We start from the raw sequence: 17143 nt of genomic DNA on the forward strand, positions 1-17143 counted from the left end.
TCCAAACTACTAAAAACGGCTGCTGTCACTCCTGTCCTAAAGACAGAAACCTGTCCTCGACCCTTCTGACATGGCCAACTACAGACCAATCTCAAATCTACCATTTATTTCAAAACTGCTTGAGAAAGTGGTCACTGCTCAACTTCAAACACATTTGTCATCTAACAACCACTATGAAAGTTTTTCCTTCCTCCACAGCACTGAGACAGCACTTCTTAGGGTTGTCAGTGATCTCCTTATGGCCACTGACTCCGGCTCCTAGCCTGGCAAGCCAGACCCACATCAAGATGTTGGGTCTGGGAACTCACCTTTGGCAGGACTCAATCCGAGGAGTGGGATAAACGGTTGCCTTTCAAATTCCCTCTGCACACAATAAGATAGCGCTACAGCCAACCAGAGCGTTTTCCCACCAGCGGAGCTAGTTGATAGATTCAACTTTTGCCGTATCTGGTCTGCAAAACTATGAACACATCTTCCTTTTTTAAGAATGACTTCAGTGCCGTTCTTTGTTCTTTTCTCAAAGAAAAGCTGGCCAAAGCTGATTCGAAAAGCCGCTGTTCTGCAGCAGCAGCAGCCATTCTTTGTTTTCAAGTAGCAGGTAATTCACACGGAACCGTCACAACTCTGTCATCATTGTGTGAAGCCCGCCCACCGACTCTGTACACGATGTGATTGGCCTGACTAGAGTTTTTCCAGCTTGAAAGTAAAAAGAGAGTTGCTAGACTACCCTGGCTGCAAAATAAAATTTGCTGCCGCTAGGGTGCGTCTAGATTTTTAGCCTATCCGGCTCCACCAGTATTCTAATTCTTCTAGACATTTCCTTTGCATTCGACACAATCTCTCACAGTATTCTCATCTCACGACTCTCTGCTCTTGGTATTTCTGGAACTGCCCTATCCTGGTTCACCTCCTACCTGTCTGGTCGCCAGCATTACATCTCTATTCGCCAGGCTAAATCCACTACTGCCTCTGTCCCACATGGTGTTCCCCAGGGTTCTGTTCTTGGGCCTCTTCTCTTCATCATCTACATGTTCCCATTAGGTAACATCATCCGTCATCATGGCTTTAAATTCCATTGCTACGTAGATGACACCCAACTACACATCCATTCTCAACACAATGCTCCTTTCCCCACAAATTCCATATTAGCTTGTATTGATGATATAAATGCTTGGATGACCAGTAATTTTCTCAAACTCAACACTGATAAAACAGATCTACTTCTTATTGGTTCACCTCAAATTACATCCTGTTTCTGTGTTGACAATGTTAATATTGCTGGAGTTTTGGTTCAACCTTCCACCACTGTCAAAAACCTTGGTATAATCTTTGATTCCTCTCTTTCCTTCCTTCCACACATCTCCTTGCTCACTAAGTCTGCCTTCTTTCATCTTCGTCATATTTCTGAATATCAGCGATGCTGAGACCCTAGTTCACGCTTTCATCACTTCACGGCTTGACTACTGCAATTCTCTTTTCTATGGCTTACCCAATTCATCAAGAAATAAGATCCAATATATTCAGAACTCTGCAGCTAGGGTCCTCACATACACAAAGAAATCTTCCCACATTACTCCAATTTTACGCAGACTTCATTGGCTACCCGTTCGCTTTCGTATTCAATACAAGATACTCCTTATCACATTCAAAGCACTCCATGGTCTTGCCCCCAGCTATATTTCTGATCTCATCCATACCTACTCCACAGTTTGCACACTTAGATCTATGTTGACGGTCCGTAGGCACAAACTATCATCATTTGGTGGAAGGGCTTTTTGTACCGCTGCCCCAACTCTTTGGAATTTTATTCCCCAACACATCCGCGACCTTTCATCATTACACGATTTCAAAACCGACCTTAAAAATATCATTTTGCTACTTGTTTCCCTGACCCCTGACTCTATGATCTGATTTTTATATATATGTACCTCTGTCTATTATGTTATCCATCTCAGTTTATTTGTATCGTTTTTATATCATGTTTATTTGTACTTAATTGTAAAGCGACCTTGAGTATTCTGAAAGGTGCTATATAAAATAAACATTATTATTATTATTATTATTATTATTATTATTATTATTATTATGAAGGTTCTCCAGAATTGTGAGTGTGATCTGAAGAGCAGGACTTGCGTTGGTTACTGAAGATGAATCAGGATCTCAGAAATTGTATACTAAAAAGTTCACAAAGCTCTTTGTGTGTGTAAATAGATGTGAACCAAACCGATGTTTAGGATTGTGTGTATACAATTCATACATTGCATTTATTTGATAAAAAAATTAAGCTGAATTCCCAGCAACCATTACTCCAGTCTTCAGTGTCACATGATCCTTCAGAAATGTCTGTCGCTTTTAATAAAAAAAAGTCTCCGTACTGAATAACAGTTTTCTAAATTATTAATTTTTAAATCTGACTGACCCCAAACTTTTGAACGGTAGTTTAAGTTTGTTTGCTTATTTATTTATTATTGTTATAACATCCAAATATATGTGTGTTTTTTTGGTTTAGTTTTTTTTATAATCGTTTTGTGGGGTTTTGTTTTAACACTTAAACGTTACTTGTAAGATATTTGCATTTGTATGTCGATAAATGGCTTGAATTCAACCGGAAACAACACAAAACCTGACTGCAAAAAAACAACATAAGCAATTAAATTGCTTAGACCTATATAAAAAATCTTAATGGCAGCTATAATATGTCCCCATAAAATCTCAGGCTTTGTGTATACAAACTTAAATCAACTTATGTACAGGTATATAGTTATTGCCCACAGCTTTAATTTTATAATTGATAATTTTGAGTGATTAACACTTAGATTATTCTTCATAAAGATTTTTAAGTATGGGCTGCCTTGGTGCAATAATTGTTCATCTGCATCTTACAACTAAGAAATAACAGTAGGCTTTTTGGATTCAGTTGCCATCCTCTCTTTCTTTGTCATGGTTTCTCTCTTCCTTGCAAACCATTTCTCTTCTTTATTTTTCATCTCAGCGGTACCATCACTGTTTACACTCTTAATATCTTCCTTATAAACTCATCATGCCGACAACAGTTCCTCCCTGGGATGGAGCGAAAGCAATACATTTAAAAAAAAAAAAACTCAGCACGAAGGGATCTTGAAAAAAAAAAAAGATGCATCAGTATAGCCTAGGGTGATTTAACCGTATTCTTTAGAAAGATTCCATGTAGCGGTCACCTGGGGCTAGCTGAGTAGCTGCGCCAATTAAATTAGGTAGCAGCAGAACTCCCGCACCCCCTGACTGCATCCTGTTTACCAGCGATCCCTGCGGACACTCTCCGCTCCGCTCTGCTGTGTACAGTAATTGCATTTAGGACAGCTTTGCCTTACAGAGTATTGTAGAGAATGAAAAAGAAAATGTACACCTGAGAAGACAGGCTCTTCAGTATTACAAGTATGGACTACATCACCCAAGAGGCCTTGCTGCAAGGGAATAGTGGAGGGCAGGGAATGCTTGTTCATTTGTTTACAGGGCTGTCAAAAGGTCATGGCAGAAAGTTCAAACAAAAAAGTTTCTAATTACATGGAGGTTTGGATGTTCCTGTCCATAGGGGGTGCAATTTAAGAACTGAAATGTATGATATGGTTTCATATCCTTCTTAATATAGCCTAATATGGGCTTTTTAGTGCAAGGGACGTATTGAATTATATTTGTATTGAATTATACAGGAGTACTAATGTGCATATTGATTGTGGGAAGGTTATTAATAGGTTGCGCTAGTGTTAGATTACAAGCTCCTGCTGTTGACTGGCTGAATCTTGTTACAGTATCTGTAACTTTTTCCATGTATTATATTTTCTGTAGGGAAGGGAATACAAATCACACATAAGAGTCACTTGTTTGGGAATCAGACTATACTGCTTATGCTGTATTCACTAAAAAGCTAATCAAAAATGTCACGTTATGATTTTTGATTTGCTTTTTAGTGAATCAAAAATGTACATTATTACAAGCCAAGCTCATTTTCTTGGGAATCCTACTTAACTGCTCATGCTGAATGGACGATTTGGAGTGATTTGCTTGGGAATTTCAATGGTTGAGGTGTATGTTTTTTGAATCACTAAAAGTGGTTTCATTGGCTAGTGAGAGCCATTAACTCCAGAATCATATTTCATTGGCTGTGCTGAATATTTATGATTCACTAAAAAAATAATTTGTTAGTCATTTGTTTGTGAATTCGTTACACGGCTCACAATACTGATAATATCACGATACGGCAAATTCTGCGATAATCGATATATTGCTAGACAATCCTATAATGATACATCACGATGTCTGTCAATGAACATAAAATGCCTTTAAACAGGTTAATTGCAGGTTTTCTCTCTTTATTCAAGTCCAAACTATTATAAAACAGCACAAAAAGTTGTTCAATCTGTAAATTAAATGTATTCAGTCTATTAAATTTAACATTTTAAGTAAATTAAACCTTTTATGCTTATAACTTAAACTTAAGCTTAAACTTTGTGTGTAAACTGACACATTTAACTGCTTATCGACTTGTTTTATATAAACCTGGTACATTTAAAAATGTACCAACCTATTTTTTTTAAACCTGGGAACATCTCAGTGTTTACCAGCTTCCTTAAAATAAATCTGGGAAGAGTGTTGTCAAAGGTACCGACTTGTTTTAAAATTGTAACAATGTGAGGATACCATCATTTCCCCTCAGCATTTTGAGCACTTTTGAGCGGATTCTTAAACACGTCTGATTGGCCATTGTGTTCACACGCTCAACCTATATATCTGTGATTGGCTACAATGACCAACGATTCAAAAACATGTTGTCTTTGACCAGTGTTGCCAGATGTAAGATAATTATCGTATTTGTACGATAATTTTGACCTCTGTACGATGTACGATCAATAATGGGAAAAAATCCTATAATGTACGATAATTTCAGAACTGTGTGACACTTCAAATGATGGTCGTTGTAATCATAGGGCTTCTCATTGAGATAGCTGTGGATTCTACGTCTACTGGGGGAAGAACGTGTAGAGAGAGGGAGCGAGAGACCTTGCGTGTGATAGTGTGCCTCACGAAGCGCATGTAAGGACCCAACCAATCAATTGTAAGAACCGAACACCCCCCCCCCCCCCCCCCCCCCCCCCCCCCCATTGGAGATTTCTTGACACCCCATTATTTCACTCCCACTGCTGTCTGCCATCCTGTTAAAAAGCTCTTTTTCTTAGGCTAGTTAACTTATGTTCACGTTTCTCTCATTTATGTGTTGAGCGCCACCTCGAGGAGCGTGAAGTAGCGACACTGAGAGCAGAGAAATCTATTTAGAAAATATCGATATTTGGCGCCAGCGTATCGATTCTCGTATTGCGCGGAGGACAACGATATATCACCCTATCGATAAATTGTCCCACCCCTTCTCATAAGTCATTCGCTAAGGAGTCTGACTTCATGTAGGTATGTTTTTGATTCACTAAAAAGTCAACTCTTAACAGCCATTAGCTTGAGAATCAGACTTCACTGGTTGTTATGTTTATGATTCCTAAAAAAGAGCCATTTGTAAGAGTCTCTAACTCAGGAATCAGATTTGCTGTATGCTTTTGATTCATTAAAAATAAAAATTTAAAAAAAGTAAAACAATTAACTTGGGAAATAGACTTTACTCGTCATGCTGTATGTTTTTGATTCACTTTAAAATAACTGCTCGTAAGACTTTTGCATGTGAATCGTTTGCTGTACAGTATGTAATGAAAATCAATTGGTTCTCAATTCTCAACATTAATTATAACGGCACATTGTGAAGAAAGTACTGTCTCTGTGTCAAGCTGTTGGGGTTTGATGCTGTCCAACAGTTTTGTCAGACATGGTGTTGAGCATTCTGTGGAGACGATGTGATTACAGACTGCTTTTCTGTGATCTCACAAACGCTTAGCACTTCTAAAGACCCTCGGCTTCTGTCAGGATCAAGCTATTGGCCCATAAGAGGGACCACATAGACGGGTTAATTAAACTTAAATAATTAAAAAAAAGTGGCAGTAATGACCTGTGGTTTGGAAGGGCAAAAACATATGGCAGTAGACAACTTCCAATCTCTTTGCTGCCAGTCTGGGGTGACGCCCCACCTTCGCTCGCTTTGATGATGTCAGCCAATGGAGGTGGCAGAGTGCCAGGGTGGCATTAGGTATGCTGGACAGGTGGCAAAGAGAGAGAGGGACACTAGCATGACACCGTAATGAGAGGCATGCCAACTGTTTCTCCGTCTGCCGCCGGGCACGGCTCTCCGGACCGTTAAATCACAGAGTTGAGAGGCGTTTCCTGTTTTTCTCACTCTGTCTGTCTCACACACGAGCTGCTGTTTATCTGCGTGTCTCTCTCTCGCTTCACTCTCAACAACCTTTACATAGAATCCATTTATCTCTCCTCTTTCTGATGGAATCAGGTTTCTCCTTTTTGAGCATTTAAAAAAAAAAAATTGGTCCATGCCATTTTCCCATAGCATTTTCTGTGGCTGCTTGGTCTGAACTTGACAGTTACTGAATGACACAAAGTGACCGGGCCATCTCAAATCATGAGGTGTTACACTGAATGATCTGGCAAGAGGATTTCCTGTTGTCAGGCTGTGTTTTAGTTGTCAGTAATTGCCAACAATTGCTCGAGAGGCCTCGGAAAACTTCCCCGGATTTGCCGGGTCATTGTATCCTCCTGATATTCCTTCATTTGTCTATTTATCTAGCCATCTTCCATCTGTCTTAAACCGCACGCTGCAGTCCGTCTCAAATAAATACAGTGTGGCATCTTATCATAGCAGATAAATATTTTAATCAGGATGCAAATACAGATAATTAGGGTGATTATGAGTCAGTGTGATCGAGTCTAATTGTTTTTGATACACAGCTTCCTCTCCGCACTGAATTGCAATTCATTACACAGACGGCCAAAAGTTATCAGAACAGACCGGTGGAATGTGGCCTCGTCACTGCTAATAGTGGACGACGGCCATAATTAACCCAACACACTCTGTCACTATAGTCACAATCTCGTTCAAACAAAGCCACTGCAAGGCCATTTAATGGGTGTTTGTATTTAACCCAGATTAGGTTGGAGAGTCATGCAATCACATTTGAATAAATGTCTCATTATCTCTAATAGTGTTGGCTTATGGTCGCATGTTATTGTCGGAAATTGTTTCAGGTTAAGAAGATTACACAAAACGCTGCAGGAATGTACATGCTGATTGCTGTGACCTTGTCAGAGCTCGGCAATCACAACATAGGTTTTTTTTTTTTTTGCCACCCCAAACGTTCAGTTCAGATTCAGACTTGCACTGGTGATATTTTTACTGACCCTGAGGCAAAAATTATTTTTTACATTTATTTATTTAATTAATCGATTCATTTATTTGTTTGTTTCTTAAGCAAACAAAGCAAAGTTTTAGAACCTGTGTGATTTTATTTTATGGTTTCATTTTTTATTTGTTGTATTTATTTTTTCCCTGTTTTTTTTAACAAATGTTTTGTGTTAAAGCATTTATTTGTATTATTTTTTTTCAACAATTTATTTTATTACATTTAAGGAACAGTGTCTTTTGGAAACATATTTTTATTTGATTGTATTGTATTTAAATTGCATTTAAAGAAGTCTTAAAGAAGTCTTTAAAGAAGTTTTTTATCACTATTATTTTTTAGTAACATTTTTCTTCTAGAACAATTTAGAAGCAAATATTTAGTAACAATTTTTTTTAAAGAAATACATTTTTAAATGTGAGTCAGCCGGCAGTTAGCATCACACTGGTTCCCTCAACAAAAACCCAATAGTTGTTTTATCTAAAAGCATTTTCCCTGAAAGTTTGAGAATAGTTTATAAGAGCACAATTATGAGTTAACCTGTTCGGCATGATGACGTTTAATGTCCCCTACTGCCTCTGTAGTCCCATTTAGCCACTTGTTTTCAACCGCCTTTTTCAAGACACATAACAGCTTAACAAATCACAAGTGGGGTTAATTATACTGATGTATTTTATGTTGTAGAATAAAATGTGAAAGTGTCAAGAGCTTGTGTTCTCCATTTCAGCCATTTAACCAAAAAAAAAAAACATTAAAAAAAAACATGGACTTTGGAACGATGGAACCGGAAATGCTAAATTGCTAACTTGGCCTACAAAGTGATGTTATACCTGCAAAACTCTTGTTTCTTTTTATCATGGCAACTGTTAGCTGTAATGCTACCATGGCTAGCTTGTACATACCAACTTATTTATAGTGATTCAGTTAGTACTAGTGTCATGCATTTAATATTCAGGAGTTTTTGGTGTATTAATTTCACCTCCATCCTTAGTGCCTTATTTTGTCCCAAAACCCATTTATGAACCCTTCTCTCCTGAATGTCTCTCAGTTCAAGTACAGGATATCCAATAATTGTATCAAAGTGGGAAATCAATAAAGGTTGCTGAAGTCCTGGAAAAGGTTGTAAATTGATGAAGCAGAGAGGTGAGGGCCTCAGAGGGCATTTCCATGGCCCCAAATACTTGTGCCTGGTTTCTATTACCTTTAGACTTGATTGGGTATTGACATTAAATGTGTGTGTTCACTGCATATTTCCCCAATGAGTCGACTAGATGAGTTTCAAATGGTTTCAGAGATATAATGAGCACATTTTTCATTATGTGTGTCATGATGAAGTCAACTGCAGGCTTTCTTCAGGTGTTTTAATGCATACATGTATTTAACAGTTTTGTAAACAGTCACCTGAAATTGATTCTGATCATTTCAGTCTGTCTTTGTTTCCAGAACATAAAGCTTAAGACCTCAGGACAGATTTACAATGTATAAACTTAGTATCACCTGCAGTTCTATGAGACACCAGCTGTCTGTAGGCTGGTTAAAGGCCAAGACACATACAAAAGCATATTTTATTTCATGTTCTTCATTCTAATGACCTTCAAAATATAATTTAGGTTGTCTCAAATTGGGAGAGATGGTCTCATCTAGGGCTGGGCGATATGACCAAAATATCGTATCACCATATAAGTCATCTCATATACCCCGATAACGATATATATCACGATATAGTACCTTTTCTGTAAATTTAATCAATTTTATATGTATATTTACCACATGGAAAAGACTATTTCTTTTCTACATTTCAAAGTATATAGCCTACTCATTCATATGTGATTATTTTTCTCCCTTTATTAGAACTTCTGGGAAAGTGTTTAAGAATGTAGAAATATAAAATATGATTGAAATATACACAATTTTCAAAAACAAATGATTACAGGTCCAACATAAAATATTGCTATATAAAATTCCAAATGTAAACTTGTTAATAACGTTATTTTATCGTTCTGGTAAATATTTTAATTTGGCAGTCAACCAATCACAAATTCAAATGGTAAAGACTGTGCAAATGGGATATTGACGCATAGCTTATCCAATGTGAGTGAATGCCCGCGCTCAGCTGTCAAGTCATTATAGGAAAGTTGCAATGGCAATGCGCTGGCGTTTGTTTTTCCGAGGATATACTGTATACGTCACCAACTGTCAAACAAAGGCCTACATTTCAGTGAAAATGAATATCGGGTAATATGCAGCTTGTTGTGTGTTTTGGAACCTGCGAAAATTGCAGGATAGTGTAGAACATGGATTCAGACAACGTCACATCACACACTTAAATCGCTTCTGTGAACAGAGAAAACAGAATAAAAACAAAATATAAAAAATTTGTATATAGGCCTATATGAGAAATATAGTCTATTTCACAAAAGGAAAGGAAACAGACAGCAGAAAACGGCATCCTGCTTGTTTTCTGTATTTTACAAAAGCTTTACAAAACTGTAAGAATTGAGAAATTAGGAGATGCCGGACAGACCCTGAGAGGACAAAGGACCTCTCCGGAAATTAACATTTGAACTCACCCTCGTGCACTATTGAGACGAAAGTCTCACCTCAGAGTCATCCTAATCTACATCTCTTTCCCTCATCCCCCTCTCCTTCTCCCCCATGCGAAGATCACCAAAAACTCACCCAAGGCACACTATGCAGTTTTCAGTTTTTGTCAAACAGCGACCCCTAGAGTCGCTGTGGAGTACTTATATTTAACGTTACTGTCGTAAATACCACTCATGTAGAGCCGTCTCTGCACTCACGGCCTGATCCCCTCCCCCCCGTATACCGGTACCTGTTCAGTAGGATGGAAGCGTCGGACATCGAACAGGCATAGATAGCCTCCGAAGATGTCTACTGATAAGGTAATGTTTCACGATCGCTGCATCGCTGTTGTATCCTTTGCTGCTTTTTAGCTCTCGCCAACGAGTGAAATCCTGACCGAGTGAGACTCTTGTCCGGTTCCTAACGCGTCACTTTCTCGTTTTTTTCCTTGACTCTTCCGACCACGTTTTCTTCGTCGACTCTGCCATGATTCATGTCTGAAATGCGTGCTAGTGTCTTCCATAGAGGCTGCTTCATATGTTGTTGATGTATGTGACGTCGTGCCGTAAAGCAAGTCGTGATTCTCGCGAGATTTGTCGGGGCGCCACCTCTCAAACTTGCATTGCTGGTTTTGTCAGCCGCTTTTCTATCGGGATGATTCGCCCTACTACGAATTTGTTTACCATCGAAATTATTTTGAAGCTGTGATTTTTAAGTTAGGTACGAAGAATTGACCCCAGTTAGATAAAACCAAAGCAAAGTGTGAACATACCGTGTGACTTACAAAGTTAAAGAAACAGGCCAGTATCTTGAGTAAGTGATGAGTAAACAAGATGGATGAAGTTCACTACTTCTGTCTCGTGTGGTTTGTTTATTAACTCCTGACAGATACCACAAATTGATGATGAGGATTAGGCATTTTTCGCTATCGTTGGTCAAGAAGATGCCTGTTGTTAACGTGCCTTTTCCGAGTGTGCTGCAGATCTTTGAAAATTACCTACAGGTATGAGTTATTGATGATACAGGGGATGCCTGGCCGGATGAAAGACAGAGCTGTACTGCTTCACTGCCTTGGGACGCAGGGTATTTTCTACTCATTGTCTAACACACTGGAATCCTACTTCGTGCCAAAAGTTAACATAACTGAACGTGCCTTCTGTAAATGCTGTCAGGCGCCTCACGGGACAGTTATACACTACATTGCTGCTTTGCAAGAGCTGATTGAAATGATTCATGATCAGTTAGTATAGATTGTGCTTAGCCCACGAATACGCAAGAGACTTTCACTAGAAGCTGATCTCACACTGGATATAGCTGTTACGAGAGCAAGCCAGATCGAATCATGCTAAAGTTCATTGGTCAGTGAGCGGTAAAATCATACGTGTTGGATGTTGCTGATGGTCTGCAATGCTGCAGATTTTTTTTTATTTTTTTTTTTATAAATGATATCAATCTAAAAGTAAAATATGAATTGAAAATGAACATGAATTTCACAATATCTCCATCTTGTAAGCTGCGGTGAAGTCAACCAGGAAGCAGAGTTGTGTTCCTTCATATCCTGTGTTGATAAAATTAGCGTTTACATGTCGGTCAGACCGTTTGTGCCTAAGAAAGCTACAGACTCTCAAAGTCTTTATCTCATGATTTGTAACATATTTTAAAGTTACTTTTAATTTCTCTATAATATTTGGATGCGAAATAAAATAAAAAGAGTGCATCTTTAAGGAAAGCTTTTGACGAACATAAAAAAAAAAAAAAAACATTTTAGAGGATGTCAAACTTATAAGTGGTTTCTATTACTAAAAGACATTTACTCACATAAGACATCAGTACTATATCACAGCATATTTGCATGCTCATGTCAGGCAGCCATAAGTTAAAAGCAGACTGATGCTGTTGTAAAGCACACTAAGTGCATTATCAAGAGATAAACTGCTTTCAGGTCATGTATCTGTGGAAATAAAGACTGAACATTCCCTAAATTTCTACTGTGTCCTCAAACAACGTCATAGGAAATTATTAAAAAATGTTGTCTAGGAAGTGGATATTTGCCAGATTTAGCCGTTAGCCTACCATCACTGGTATTGAGATCAGGCTGGGTGATAAAACGGTATCGGTTTTGATCAATAGTACAACATTGTTGGTAACGAGATAAAAAATGTTCGATGTAGCGCTCGATATTTTAATTAAAATGCACGCACATCGCCCGTAGATCTTAGGGGCCGTTCACATATCGCGTCTAAACCATAGACTGTAAAAAAATATGGACGTAGTGTCCGTGACGTCACCCGTAGGTTTCTGAAGACCGTTTTTGAAGCCTAAAGTGGGCGTGGCCGACCGTCGCCATCTTGGTAGCGCGTCACTCCTGAATTGATTTATTTTTACAGTCAGACAATTAGCTGAGATAACGTGACGGCTAACACACAGCAGACAAACAGCTAATGTTGACTAATGACCACTGCAGCGGGAATCCACTCAAAAGTGGACACCCTTAATTATGCAGAACTTTAAGGCTTAATATAATGTAAACGGATGAGTTATAAAAAAATTCACCCCCCTCACAGTTGTCATGAAGGGAAAAATAAGCTATATAGACCAAAGCCACTTTTTGCACCATGCTGTAAACGTGTTTTTTTTCTGCTGTAAAGTTGGGTATTTTAACATGGGGGAGATACAGATTTGACTCACTTCTGCACCCAGCCTCAAGCGGCCAGTCGATGAATTGCCGTTGAATTCACTTTCGTGTTGGTTTCAAGAGGTTGCCGCTTGGTCTAAACACGCGTAGAAAGCACGGCTGAGCCGCTGTCGGGTTCTTTCCAAAGCGTTTGCGCTTCCGTGGCATCTGTCGTTGCTATGCAACCATGAACTGCGCACTCCACATCATGTTGACTGAAGGTGCGTACCATTCGACTGTGATTCATAAGTGGACTGCGAAGTTAAAGATGGCACGACCACCACAACATTGCCCAACATCAAATGGCAAAGGTAATGAAAGTGGAACGAAAACTGCGCTACTATTTTGTGCTTCACGCTCACTTTGGACCAATGTCAGTGCAGCGCTAGCCGATCTTGTTTTAAGCGACCCTGTTACTACACAGCGCTAAGAAACCATTTGAATTCGCCTCAGAAGTAATAACATCGATGCGAGATCTAGTGAGAAACATTCAAATTTCTCCATTATTAACGGATAAAACAGCGCTGATGTGGAAACCAGGGGAAACATTGTGGCATAAATGAACTAGTTATAGACTTTAAGTCCACAGATCAGCGCAACATTCACCATGGATTTAATGTAGTAACACTAACTTTAACCATGAAAGTTTTGCAGGAATAGTAAAATACTTTCAAGTACGTCACACATCTTTTTCCAGCACTTCAAAACTCAAATTTTTATCATATTTAAATGTTATTTTTAATGTGATGACCAAAACATTATTTGTTAATCCTTCAAAGATTACCCCCATTTATAAAACTAAAAGTTTCAAGATGTTGGAAAAGTCACACTTATTTAAATATATATATATTTTAATTTATTTTTTTAATAAATCTATATATATTTTTTTTAAATCAAGGAAATATCTCTGGCATTTCTTTCTTTTTGCTGTATCGAAAACGTACCGAACCGTGACACCACTGTGTCGTATCGAACCAAATTTTATGAACTGTTACACCCCTACTTATTACAGATATTATTACTTATCTACCTCAAAGTTTGCCTTGATTGTTCTACGTTTCAAAGGTTTAAAAAAAAGTCAGTAATTATCGATACTGAAACCATTATATCGTGATAATTGTTTTAGCTCGCACAGCCCTATATTGAGATATCGGAAGTATAAGTTTTAGAATGAATGTTGAGTAGCCCTTCTAGTCCATAAATATTCATTCTTTCCTTGCCAGCGTTTTTAAAAACAGTTGCCATCCACTGCCAGCGTTTTTGATCATTTTCACAAACATTTCATGGCCCACAGAATATTTTGTTGCACGAATATCTGAAAATGCAGAAGAAAGACAGAACAGACCATCTGTTTTTAAACCACAAAAAATACTTTTATTCTAGCTTCATGCATTCTTTTTTTTTAATCAACACTTGAATGTGGGTAAATTTCATAAAAAAAGTAGCATTTTCAGCAAAAAGCTGAGAAAATCACATTTTTGGCAAAGACTACATTTGGATTGGATTCAGAACGATGATCAAAAGATAGATGGATTAGATCAAGTCCATCAACACCTCTAATGCTATGCTAATGCACAGTCCTATAGCTCATCATGGGTCGACATTTCATTCAGTAACATTAGGCAGTTTCATTAGCCGTCAATGGGAGGGAAAGAGTTAAAACTGCAGAAAACTTGAGAAGCTGTGCACATGCAACAATAAAATATAATAGGGACAAATTATTTTGCCTAATGATTTAATAATGAAAATGATTATTTGCAGGAGGACTTGTAGAAGAAACTATCTTAAAAGTAAATTTAAGTACAACTATTTTACAGTTGACAGTAGTTTTTACTAACACTGTCTACACCAGGCACAATGCAATAGAGTTCTATTTCTGATGTGCTCCAAACTCCTGCGCTACTCTGACACGAAGGACAACAATGGTCTCACTCAGTGTAAAAACTGTTATTTGTACCTGCTGATTGTAGAGAGGAGGGGGATTTTCCAATGTTTATATTATATAAACTTGAAATCTCAAGTAATAACTCATTTAAAATATTAAATGAAATGAATCACATTTTCTTCTCACAAAACCATTTATACGCTTCATGGCATCGATGGTCAATCCACCCTGATGCATGAGTTAGAGCACAGTTCTCTGATGTTTGTCCATTGGGCTCTCCAGACCTCCATGTACTGCATCAACAGATCAGCATTAGATGTTCAGTTCTGCTTTCTGTGTGATATGTTAATGACTGTGAGAATCATTTATTAAAATAATAGTATTTAAATGAATTGTTTCTCACCCAGAGGTCAGTGTGCTGCCATCAACCCATTTCCAAGTGCCCTCCACAACACTGTCAGTCAGACCAATCCAGATTTCAGCATCACCAGAAATCATGTTTACAATCTCCTAGAATGAATGAGACATGTATAGTTGAATTTCTTCAATGCTGAACAGCCATTCACAACGTGCAGCAATCCATTACAAACTTTATTGCCCCCTCTCTGATGGATCACTGTCACATATACATGCACAAACTTTCTCTCTTTTTCCCTCTCTCTTCCTCCAATCTTTTTTCACTCACTTGTTCCTTTCTGTTGTTTATGATCATCAGATCTGCTCATCTCTCTCTACAGTCTCTTCTGCTCTCAGTCCAGCTCTTTTTCTCAGAGGAAATGAAGTAAAGACTGGATTGATAATAAACCCATCCATCTGTAAAACACAAGCAATTTCAGCTTATTCAAACTTATTTTTAACCAGCTGCTCCTAAAAAATTCCTATATGTATTATGTAAAACAAAACTTGATCTTTTTAGTTTGTAGTTCGTGATTACCCATTTTCAACAGTTCAGGTTTTTCTTGCTTGAACTGGTCTCTTTGTTTAAGGTCACTGTTATTTGATGATAATCCATCTCTCTCTTTTGTCAAATGCATGTTCTTGGTTAGTAGCTGATCTCTCTCTTCTGTGAGGTTGGTAATGTTGGTTAGTTGCTGATCTCTCTCTTCTGTGTAGTTTGTGCTCTTTGTATGGATGTGAACACACAGCACTATGACTGCAGTCAGCAGAAGAACACACAGCAGCCCCAAACACACTGCAGCTGCTCTGGAGCTTCTGTCCCTCACAGAATCACTTCCTGAACACCACAGATATGATGTTAAATGACTGAACATGATTTTAGTAAAGAAATGAATGTGATTACCTGTCTCCTGAAGCGGTTGGCGTGTGTTTGTCTCTGTCCTGAAGTCATGATCTATACTGTAACAGATATCCAGCATCAAATCCACACTCTCTCTGTTCATGTCCTGAAGTTCAGTCCTGCTCACACACTCATAAATGACCTCAGATATCTCTAGTCTTTTATAGTCAGACATTATAACACTGAGTGTTGTGGTGTTTAGTTCGGCTGCTCTGCGTGTCTCTCTCGTCTGGTTCTGCTTTTAACAACGCTTACATCTAAACACAAGCAAATGACATTCAAGAAATGTGTGAAGTCAAACATCACAAGTGATGACAGGAAACACTTTATCATAATATGTTGTTTTGAATTATTTAAACACGGACTCATAATTATCACCTAAGGCTGTGCATGGCAGCTGAGTTAAAGAAATTCAGCTGTTCTGGGCAGTTTAGTTTTGGGTTAATACAGAAAGTATTAAGGATTGTTGTGAGAAGTAAAAAGCTATCAGATGACTGAAATGTTTCTGATGAAGACCTGATAGACAAGATAAATGAGGCATCGAGTTAGAGGTGGTACAGACAGCAAAAGTGGCAGTGTGGTAAAGAGGTTAAAAGTGAATGAAGGGCAAGAACCTCAGATGTGACTGACCACACAGCACTAGATAAAGTGTAAAATGTTAAAAGAGAGGCTGAGTGGATGGAGATACTGAAGCTGCTACAGGAGGAAGTGACTGAATTAAGAAAGACGTATAAAGTGCAGCATCATCTTTCAGAGTCACTTCCTGGTGACTACTGTTACGTCCTTAGACGCATTGTGTATATGTGTTGCTTTGCTGGTTCTCTCTTCTGGTTTTCATTAGATAATGTTTTTTTTTGTAAGGGAATTTAGTTTTTCTGTTAGGAGTTTGTATAGTATTTGTTTCTTGTTTTGGCCTTTCCTCACCCCTGAAGTTATGCTTTCATGTGGTTCTGTAAATAAGTGTACAAAGGTTCTTTGGTTGTTAATTCCAGGTTTTGTTGCGGACTCACCCTAGACGGGGTCGTACAGAGAAGAAGTTCATCAGAGTGAGTCTATACAGTCATCAGTAACACAGATGCAGATCTGTAAAGTATTCCAACACTTGCTCTTTTACACTTACTTGTGCTAGTTTGTTATAGACTAAAATTCACAGGGTCTCTCATGACAGAAGCACCTGCTAAAGGATTAAATGTTAATGATCACAGAATTCTACTTCCTCTATATTAGTCACATTGATGGACAACATGAGATACAGACACTCAAAGACATGGACAAAATAATAATCAAATACAAATATGTGTATTTATAAAACATTTATTTATTATAGTGCCACAAGTATTTATTTTCAGGCCGCCATTGTAAATAAGAACTTGTTCTTA

The 17143-nt window shown here is 38.1% G+C and overlaps 1 protein-coding gene across 9 annotated transcripts in view; it reads left to right on the plus strand.

Moving 5' to 3' along the window:
• cadm2a (cell adhesion molecule 2a) overlaps positions 1-17143 on the plus strand; it is a 434133-nt gene that overhangs the window by 210574 nt on the left and 206416 nt on the right. The window lies entirely within an intron of this gene.

Source organism: Rutilus rutilus, assembly GCF_951802725.1.
Source record: "Rutilus rutilus genome assembly, chromosome: 25".
Taxonomy (NCBI): domain Eukaryota; kingdom Metazoa; phylum Chordata; class Actinopteri; order Cypriniformes; family Leuciscidae; genus Rutilus; species Rutilus rutilus.